Source organism: Elgaria multicarinata, chromosome 3, assembly GCF_023053635.1.
Source record: "Elgaria multicarinata webbii isolate HBS135686 ecotype San Diego chromosome 3, rElgMul1.1.pri, whole genome shotgun sequence".
In the NCBI taxonomy this organism is placed as follows: Eukaryota; Metazoa; Chordata; class Lepidosauria; order Squamata; family Anguidae; genus Elgaria; species Elgaria multicarinata.
The window spans coordinates 30517960-30529339 of NC_086173.1; positions in this window are offsets into that span (position 1 = coordinate 30517960).

Sequence of the window (11380 nt, forward strand, 5' to 3'; positions counted from 1 at the left end):
CTCTCAGCCCAACTTACCACACTCGGCTGTTGTGAGGATAAAATAGAGAGGAGGAGGATCATGGATGGTGCCTGGGGTTCCTTGCAAGAGGAAGAAGATGGGATAGAAATATAAAATAAATAAATAAAATGTATACTGCTCTCAGAGGAATGGCCTGTAGAAGATATTGGGCCTGTTCAGAAAACGTTCTAAGCCATGGTTAGGCCGCTAACCCTTTTGCAGTGAATGTTTAGTGAGTGTGTTTAAACTGTGGTTACGTAACCACCATGGTTAAGAATGGTTCACACAACATGCTAAGTCATGGTTCATATGACACGCTAAGCCATAATGTTTAACTCAAAATGCTTAACCACCGTGGCTTAGCATGTAGTCTGAACAGGTTCGTTGCTAATCTTGTTGTAGGCTAATTATTTATTTATTTCATTTATATACCGCCCCAAAGCCCTCTGGGCAGCTCTCTGGGCAGTTTACAAAACCATGTATCTGAATAGGTCGAGTGGCAAAGTTGGATAATCGTTGCAGTGTTAGAAAGCTCAAGTTAAGAGATTCACATCCTGCTGTACTGTAATCAGAGCATTATTCCCTATACAGAATTAATAACGTTGGTGTGGCTAGCTGCCCTTGTAGCTAGCAGGAGAGGAGGAAAGACAAGTTGCAAAACTCGTCTCTGGGCCAGGTCATAGTCGTGAGCAGCCATGCCCAAATCTGCCCCTGGTTTACAAAAGACCAGCCTTCCATAACCTGGTGCCCTTGAAATGGTTTGGACTTCTTCTCTCATAATCCTTGACTATTGGCCATGTTGACTAGGACTGATAGACGTTGAAGGCCAAGTATCTGGAAGGCCCCAGTTTGGGGAACAATAGACCCCAAATAGGGTACAATAGGCTACAATAGACCTAGAGGGAGACAACATGGGAAGGTGAGAAGAATTAGAGGACAGGATAGACAGGGGACAACTGTGCAGTTATTTCACTTACATGGTCTTAGGCTTAGTTACAATAGATTATGGAGGGAGCAATCCTATAGTCCCTACACAGCATCTGGGGTGTGTGTGCATAGAATACTTCAGATGACTGGATCTGAGATCGGAGACAGTGGTCCGTCTTCGGATCCAGGAATCCAGGCTCCAACCCACCTCCCTCTCTCAGCAGGCATGGAAACAATCACGCTGGCTGCCTCTCCGAGGTTGGGAACACAACCTCGGAGAGGGGGTAAAAGGGGTGTTCTAGTGGGAGGGGAGGGGAGGGGAGGGAACTGGAGAGGTCAGGATCCAAGCTATTCAAGATCTCTACAGCTTTCTTCTCTTCTCCTCCAATGCACCCTGTTAGACAGGCAAAAAAGCCCGTCTAGCGAAAATGAAGAGCAGGAGGAACAGGGAGGCAATTATCGCTTTTGTCACTCCTTCTGCACTGGATGTTCATAAGCCTCCAAGTTAAGAGGGTGTAAGTCATATGATTATGCCCTAAGGGTACATATACAGTATTTCTAGAACATATGTATGGTGCAATCCTATGCATGTTTAGACAGGAAAATGTCCTATAACTTCCAGCATGCCCCAGCAACATGACTTGCTGGGGAATGCTGGGAGTTGTAGAACTGTTTTCCTCTGTTAAACATGCCTAGGATTGTGCCATAATTATATATTCCATACTTATGTTCTAGATGTACCTCCCCATGCCCTCAGAGGTTCTGCTCTGTATTTTCTCCTTTACACAAGAGAAAGAGAGCCAGTTTGGTTTAATGGTTAGAGTGTTGGATTGGGGAGGGATACATATGTAATTAATTAAAATAAATTTACCTTTTTCTGCGGTAGTTCGCGCTTTGTGGAATGCTCTTCTCAAAGAGACTCGCCTAGACCCTACTTTAACCAGCTTATTTTATTTATTCATTTATTTATATATATATTTATACCTTGCCTTTTCTTCCAAGAAGCCCAAGGAGGCGTACATAGTCCTCTCCCTCTCCATTTTATCTTCACAACAACCCTGTGAGGTAGGTTAGACTGAGAGTTAGCAACTGGCCCTGAATCACCCACAGTGAGCTTCATGGTTGAGCGAGGAGTTGAACCCGGGTCTCCCCAGTCCTGTTCCAACACTCTAACCGCTACATCACTCTATTATAAGCATGTGAAAACACAGGTATTTCAGAGAAGGTTTTTGGTTGGCTTATATGGTTTAGCTGAAGCTGCAGTCCTGTGGACACCTGTTTGACAGTAAGCCCCACTGAACAGAATGGTACTTACTTCTGTGTAAGCAGCCACTAGTAAGTAGTTTTTGCATCAGAATTTGATTTAATGTTGGATTTTATTGTGGATTGTTTTAACTATGAGTATTATAAATTGTTTTTTTATGCCAGTTCATGTACTGCTTTGAATAGAGAACCTCTTTACAGAAAAATGCTAATAATATATACTTTGAACTACAGTTGAATTCTACATTCTCTCCAAATTATTAAAAGTTAATAGAACTTAAATGAGTACAATTCAAATTTGAAATGGATTTGCTAATTTGGGCCATGTAAATTACTTTATTAAAGAAAATGAAATGTCATTAAGAGTGATAAAATCAGCAGCATGAAAATGTGATAATGTTTATATAATCAAGAATTTGACATTTTGGCCGTCCAATAGTACCAGTCTAATGTGATTGTTAATGAATTAGGAATCAAATAATTTCAATTGATGACATTGCTAACTAATACACATGAAATTAATTCAAGATCATAGATCTCAAAAAGGAGTAAGTTCCAAACTAATAACTATATATCTGAGTCAATATCCAACAAAGAGTTAACAGCATGTAAGCTAATTGAAATCGACGGATTTAGGGGCACCATAACCTAAATGTGCTCTGGGTTATGGCCCTACAGTTTATTGTGCCCTCTACTCCTCCCATTTTAATGTAAGGGAGAAAATCGAAAGGGAAAGTTTGCTTTAGAATAGGACTCAAGAGATGAATAATAGATAAATGGTGGAGATGAATAAAAGAGATGAATGATAGATAAATGGTGGGAGATTCAGGCCAGATAAAAGGAAGGACTTCTTCATACAGCATATAGATAAACTATGGAATACACTACCTCAAGACATAGTGATGGCTTTAAAACGGGGTTAGACAAATTCGTGGTGGAGAAGGCTATCAATGGCTACTAGCCCTGATGCTTCTATGCTACCTGCAGTATCAGAGGCAGTAAGCCTGTGTGCACCAGTCCTGCTTATGTGTTTCTCATGGGCAGCTGGTTGGCCACTGGGAACAGAATGCTGGACTAGATGGACCCTTGGTCTGATCCAGCAGGGCTTTTCTTGTGTTCTTATGAATGAGGGGTGGTTGGGTTTATGCTTATGAATTCCCAGCTGTAAATTCACTGACTGGTGTTGAGGCTTATCTCGCAGCTTCAGCTGTAAAAGAGGACTTGGATAATTATCCAAATAAACAAATCCTAGCAAATCTGAGACTCAGTTTTCCTTTTGAATGACCTCGAAACAAAAAGCATTTGTATTTCAATGCTAATGGTGCCCTTTCATCTTCTGCGTCCCACTCCAGAGGAGGCTGCACTTCATTGGTGGACAACTGCTGCTTGCAACCGTGTGCGTCGTCCCCATAAAGGCTGAGTCACATCAGGCCAGTGATTAATCTCTTAAAAGCGGGTTGCTGAAACACCAGCTTGTGCTAGCAAGCCCTGCTTCCCAATCCCTGCTGCATGGAGGCAGGCTGCGATTACTCAGCGGTGATGAAAAGACCCAAGAACACTGACTGCACATGCTCAGATGCACTCTTTTGTATATTCTAGTGCTGAGCTCTGGCATTGAAAAACAACTAAAATCTTGGTTTTTGTTAAAGTCCTTTCTAAACCAGAACTAAGCAAAGATTCTTGTTCAAGAGCCCAGGGGTTAGAAACATCCCCACCTCCCTCCTTCTGCTTTCAGGGGAATTGTCTGTGTCGAAGGCTGCTCTTGGGGTGATCTACAGCTCTCCAAGGCGAGGCAATTAAGTGCTTGGTGAGCATGTAATATCATATGCTAATAATGATTGAAATTGCCAGTTTCAGCAGAACCGGTAAGAAGGCTGCAACTCCCAGAGGAGGCAAGACTGGAAAGGGAAAAGGGGCAATTGTTAAAACGTCAGCCTGAATGCTATAAGGCAGATCGTAAAAAAGGCACCTTGCAACCCAAGTGCAACCTCATTTAGTAACAATAATAAAAAACAAAAACACATCAAAACCTGCTAGTTTAGTTAAAGCCATTTCATGTTGACTCAAACTCCAGAAAGCCAGGAAATTGGAATCGGAGGTTGATGCCTTAACAGACATGCCCCGTGATGAGTGATGTTGTGCAGTCTCAAGTTGTGTTTGCTTACAACTTGTGTACAGGACCAGGGCAATGTGGGGTCCCAGGCACTCCATGCTCCTGAAGTACTCCATCTTCCCCATCTGGATTTGGGCCTCAAAGACCAACGAGAAGTATGACTTTATGGAGGGTAATTTGTAAGCAAGCACAATTTGTGACATCACACAACAACATCACTGATCAAATGTTGACAGAACACTGGGAGTTTTCCACCCAAGGCTGTTAATCAGCTGCATCTACTTTCAGTTTCATTGCAGAATTGAGATCTGAGCTCTACATGAGGGGTGTTTCTTTTCCTGCTTTTCTGCTACATAATCTGTAGGTGGCACTGTGGTATAGTGGAATAGTGCAAATACACAATAGGAACTTACACTTTCTTTCACTTTCACAATTATTATTTATTGCATTTCTTTACTGCCCCATAGCAAAAGCTCTCTTGGTGATTTACAAAGATAAAATGCCACTTTCAGCAAAAAAAAAACTTGCTGAAAGTGTGGGTTAGACACAGAATCAAAACTGGAGGGTCTCAATGTCCTCTAAAGAACCCATAAAAACCACCTGTGAGCATGGGCATCTGCTCGTTGGGGCAAAGGAGTGCAAGTGCCCACCCCCAGATTCCACTCATGATGTGATTCTAAGAGGGCTGCTGTACTGCATCTACCCCATCTGCCTCTACTTTCAGTTTCCAGCCACGTGGGCAAGGCTCATATCAGGACCATTGATGTTTTAGGGAAATGCAGATAGGGCTGTGAAATTGATTGTAGAAGCAGTGCAATTCATTAGGGCTTAGAACGGGTTGTTGTGAAAGACACACACACACACACACACACACTTACTTTAAATGTGCTAGTTTTTGCTTTCTCAGGAGACCCAAGTTTCTCATCTCTTGGTGTTGGCCTTGTTGCTGAGACAGTGTGCCATGCAGCCCCACATAAGTTAGTGTTTTCTCATGTAGTGCAGAAATAAAGTAACCTTTTGTGAAGGTACCTGAATCTATTGTACGTTGCCTTTAGAGCAAAAGGGCCATTACAAGGATGAAGGGAGCCATGGAAAGAACTGAGAGTTTCAGCTGTTGGTGGAAAGACGTTTTCTGGACCTCAGTTCTGTCCGACGAGAAGCAACAAGTGGGATAGACCTGATATACAAATTTCTTAGAGGCTCAGTCTACCTGTTGGTAGACCTAGTGCCCAGCCTTATCGCTGCTCAGTCATCAGATCTACCAGAAACTCTGATGCTGTTAGGGCTTTTTAAAAATGTGCAGCCACACACAAAATGTACAGTTCAAGGGAAAATATGCAATTCCAAAAGAACTTTGCTGTAGTTCAACATTCAAGCCATGCAAAAGTGTATTGTTAGCTGATCTAAAAAGTGGGGACCACTGGCTATTGCTGCTGCTTTTTTCTCAGCCTCCTCAGAAGATGTTGAGGAAAGAGAGTGATAGAAAAGACAGGTGTCTTTTCTATCACTCTCTTTCCTCAACACCTTCACCATAGCAGTCACCCTTTTTCTTCTCAGGACCTCCCTTCCTCCTGTAGCCCTTAAAGTGTCAAAAAGAGATCGGACTCTAGATATTTCCCCCTGAGGTCTACATATTGCAAAGGGTTACACCAGTTTTGTCCGGAATGTGTTACACCATCCGGGTCTCTGAATGATTCTGTGAACCAGACCAGATTTGGATCTGGTATCTGTTAACAACTGCAAAGATTTCAATGGGCTAGAAATGGCACAATCCTCCATATTACTGAATGGATGTTTGCAGAAAATATGGTGTAGGTAGCATTTAAGAGCACCATTGACTGATTTATGTCTCTACTAGAGGTCAAATTACAGCATTATCTGAAAATACTTCAGGACAAGGGTGATGTTATGGGAGGCTGTGGCGTTACACCCCACAAGTCAATTCCAAATATATGTCTGCAGTTTGTAAGTCTGTGGTTTTTAGAATGTTGGCCTAAGTGGGCGGAGTTAGAATGTCTTGGGAGGGGGGAGGAGTGATATATAAGGGAAGGACTGAGGGGATTGTGAGTTCTTGTTCTTGTCCTTTTCAGGAAAGCTTTTCAGGGAGACTTGTTAGGTACTCTTAGAGTCTGTAGTGCTCTCTGTTTTTATGGTATTTAAGTTCTGGGAAATTTGAGGGTCAGTGTAGTGAGTGGTGTCTTTAGAGTGTGGTGTGCACGTAGTGGAAGTATATTAATCAATACTGATAATAAAGAAAGTTTGAGAGTGATTGTGTGAGAAAAAGGAAAGCGCGAATGTGAGAGTGACCGGATTGTATGAAAGGTTTCAAAAAGGTTTTTAAATGTTGTTATTTGAAACAAAGCTTATGAACTTTTAAAAATAAATTTTGTTTTGTTTGTAAACTACCACAAAAATCCCATGTGTCTGTTTGGCATTTATCATCTAAGTTTACACATTCAGCACCCACTCTGACAATCATTCACCTCAGCCGATACAACTCAGAGCGCATTATTATATATATTAAAATCCTTCTCCATTTTAAACCCCTTTCTCCACATAGTTTGGAGGAAGGTGGGCTTTATCCCTTGCCTCAGGCGTATCAAGCGGTGGTGCTTGGCTTGAGCAGGGAGTAGCCTCGGCCGGGTCTGGTGTTCAGAGCCTGTGTCGTGGCAGAGGCCACCTGCTCATGGCCCCCAGATCTTTTGACCTGTGCCCAGGATCTTTAGAGTTGCTCCAGTTGCTATCATCTGCCTCAATACATGGCTGCTTTTTCTCTCTGAACTCAGTCTCCTTGCAGGTGCTGGGAGACCTCAGAACTCACTCCCTTAGCAGGCTAATAGGGAGTGTAGCATGAAGGCACCAACCTTTGAAACGAGGGGAGATGGCCACCTTTCTTTCCAGTCTGCTCGTTATTTTCATTATGTCCAGAATCCATGGGCACCTGCTGGGGCTTTTCCTGGGTTGGGGGAAGCTTCACAGCAGTTTGTGATTGTAATTCACACTCATAGCACACACTGCTACAGCACATCTGTGCACTTTCCTTGTGTGTGCTCTTTGTCACTTAGCATCACATTCCATGACATTCAGAAGCCTACACAGTGTAGTAGAAGATCCTGGCACTGAACAATACCAATGCAGAAAAGCATTATATCCAAGAAGCGTAACTCCAACAAAAGTGTATTTGGAGTGAGAGATTTAAAACACATAGGAACAAGGGGGGGGGGGACCTAGAAGCACAATCATGGTCATGTACACCTTGGCAGACATTTTATGAATGAACAAGGTAGCCTTGTGGCAGCCATTTTGTGAGAGAGCTCATGACACTCTCTCAAAATCCCAAATGTGCCCACAACAGCATGAGGTATTCATAGAGGGGTCACACGATCCCATTAGGTAAACTCTCCATCTAGGGCAGGACTTTTGAAACTGGGACTTCTTGGGATGGGGATGAAAATGATCCAGTGTCTGCTACCTTGCCTCCCAGAACTTGCTCTGTGATTGATGCCGTTCTACTTACCCTTGAACTCTCTCTGCTTCTGGACTGTGTGAGATGTGTGAGTGCCTGACTGTGTTTTGTCCTCTGACTGCTGTGTTGACCACTCCTGCCTTAGCCTGAACCCCTGTTAGGAGTGTTAGAGGAATTGGGTTGGGGGGGGTAGTGTTTGATGAGAGGTAGCCTCCCCTGACCTCAATATTCTGTCTCCCACTGCAGGCTCACCAAATTCCAAGTACAAGGCCCCATTCTTTGTGCCACATGGAGATAGAGTTGAGGGAGGAGGGTGGAGATGTTCCTATTAACTGGATGAAGGGAGGGGCATTTACTTTCAATGTCCCTGAAGCTTTAAAAATGGCTTATCTAGCTCGATATCAGGCCCAAGGGAACCGGTCTACACACAGAGTTCACTGTATGTTTTGGATCACTCTGACAAGGCAGTACCCACATTGGTCAAGGCTGAAGGCAAGCCTGGAAGCAAGGCTTCCGGCAAGGCAGGACCTTGGAGAGCACTCTGCTTGAAGTGCTGACTGGAATTTTTCCCCACATGGAACTGTTGTTCCAGCAAAGGACTGCAGTCTATTGAGGCCTAAACAATCCTGGCAGAGCCTGATGTTTCAGTGGTTCCACCCATGCTGGTAACTGGCTGCAGTTCTTTAAGGGCTGGTGTCAGTTTCTGTAGTCTCATTTCCTGACGGCTGAGGAACAGGGGAAAGTGCAGGGATAGAAGGATGCTGAGGACTTCCCCTGAAGTTGGTTTATCTGTTAATTGTCTGAATCTGAATTCTCCTCAGGGTACTGTGGAGCTTTCTTAGCTGACTTGGTCCAGGCTTTCATAGGCATCATTTGTGAAATTTCTGGATGATGTGAAGTGCCTGGATGGTGGGCTTCCATAAATGCTCTTCTGGGCCATAATCTTTCCAATCAAGTCGATATTGAAGTCACCCCCACATTACCCAGCTGACCAGAATATCCTGCACCTCAAACTCCTTTTTTCATTTATTTGTATAGGGGAGGAATGATTGTTAGTGAAGTGGGTCTCAGTCAGCTGTGAAGGGAACTAATGGAACATAGGATGAATGTTCATGGAGTTGAGAAGGCAGAGATGGAAAGCCACAGGATTCATGAACTAAGTTATAGTGGAAATCCCAGGAATTGATCATTCAGCTTTCGACAGGGGTGAACAGTTTTGAGGTTCTTGGTGGAGAGTCGAACTTTATCTTCTATTTTTGGAGATGGTCTTTGTCATTGCTTCTTATCAGCCTGGCCCTTAGACAACTTTTTTGCTTGTCTCAATTCTTCTCTAAGGTTCTTCTGTTCAGCACACGACTCTTCTAGGAACTGGTTGGCTGCTGGTACAGCACTATGTGAGCAGCAAGGATTAGGGAAGTACCAGGGTGGAAACAATAATTTGGGGGAAATGAGCTGTATTGCATAGATGCATGGACATTGTCGTGGGAAGACTTTGATCCAATTACTTTTGAATGAACTTTCTAAGCAAGTATAATAAATTTTGAGACATATTTTAGGCATTACAACAAAGCTCCTTTAGCCTTCTCATAGACCATGCTTAGTAAATAAGGAATAGAGAAGCCCAAATTTCAAAGTCGCTGGGATGAGATCAGTTTTCAAGAGAAGCAAGAACATGGATGGGGAGGTTCTGCGTGTTGTCCTGGTTGATATAAAATGGCTCCAGTGGGCACATTAGATGAATCTGCCTCTTCCATAAACTGTTTTCTAGGGTCAGGGTAAATGTATACTGGAGCTGAGGTGAATTGTTTTTTGAGGTGGTCAAAGGCAGCTTGAGACTGAGGGGTCCACTTGAAGGCTACCTGGGTTCACAGCAGGTCTATCAATGGAGCATGCTGGAAAAGTGGGGGATAAAGCAGTGATAATAGTTTGCAAAGCCTAGGAATAATGTGCCCCCAACACACATTTTTCCAGCTTTGCATATACCCGAGGCTGCTGCAGAATGATTTGTACATGCTGCACACAAAGATCTTGAGTATCAGAAGAAATCAAGATATTGTCTAGGTGTATAATCAAGAAAGTGAGAATGCAGGAATTCCCAGAAAATGCCATTCATTAGTTGCTGAAGTACAGATAGTGCATTATATAACTCAATGGGCATGTTCAAATATTCAAAGTGTCCACACTATGTTTGAACAGCTGTCTTCCACTCATCCACTTCCTTGATATGAACTACCGTATTTCTTTGATTCTAAGACGCACTTTTCCCCCTAAATAAACAGCTCTAAAAATGGAGTGCGTCTTAGAATCGAAGCAATAGGTAAGAGGAAAAATGGAAGCTCCTGCAGCAGCCTCGAGCCATGCGAGCGAGGAGGAGCTGGGAGAGTAAGCGCCTGGTTTTTTGTTAGTCAAATTTATTCGTAAGTCCCATTGATTTCCATGGGACTTACTCGCGTGTCGTCGTCCCCTGGTGCACAGACAAGTAAAGAGTGAGACTGGAGAGTTAAGCGTTTTAGCTCCTTAATCACATCTTCTCCTCTCTCTCCCCGCCCGAAAATATTGTTTACTCTTTGTTTCAACGCCCCCCTTCTTCCCGCGCAAACAGCGGTTTCTTCTCTCACAGAGGGAAAAAAGAAAAGGACACAACCATTAGAAGAAAGCGCGGAGGGAGGGGGAGGAGGTTGGCTGGGCGTTGAGGGAAGTATTTCTTCGATTCTAAGATGCCCTTTTTCCCCAAATAAACATCTCTAAAAATGGAGTGCGTCTTAGAATCGATGGCGTCTTAGAATCGAAGAAATACGGTAAGTTGTATGCAAAACGAAGATACAGCTTGGTATATATGGTAGCATTCAGCAGCAGTCAAATACTTCTTCATCACTTGCAGGGGTCACCTCGAGAGGAATGTGGGTGCTTCACATGTCCCTGGAAGGCAAACATGCACACAGTAAGTAGATTATATTGCAAGTTCCACATGACAACATCCACAGGATTCTGTCTTTGAATATTCCCCACCTTTGTTGATTCTGGGACTCAGACACACCAAATGCATTTGAAAGCCAAGAAGGAATTTGATCCCATGTTCCCACCAATAACGCTGATGTCTTTTCTGAAGATATTGCCTGTGATTTGGGTGTGTGTGTGAGTTCTGTTCAATTTTTGCCAGTAGTGTAGTAGTAAATTCTGAATTGCAGGAAGTCATCATGACAGTCCTATAGCTGAGGATGGCAGTAACTTAATTTAACAAGTCCTGTTTAGCCATTGCTGATGTCAAAGAAACCCAGAAGTCAAAGATGCAAACATGGACCAAAATAGAACTTCCTCTTTATTTAGATAGCCCTTCATAATTCAGATCTTCTCTGCTCAGAGTGTTTCCCCTCCCCCACCACACATCTTCTGGACCAGGGTGGGCAGCTGAGACAAACGGGGCCTTTTCAGTTGTGGCACCTCTCCGTGCGCATACCCTTGTTGCCTTTCCCAAAGGCTTAGAGAGACCAGTTCATAATGTTGTCACTTATATGCAAGCTTCTAATGGTGTCAAGGACCTTTTAAACCTTATGTAGGCAACCCATGCCCGTTCAAGGCCTTCTGTGTGGCCCACATGGGGCCCCTGCCAC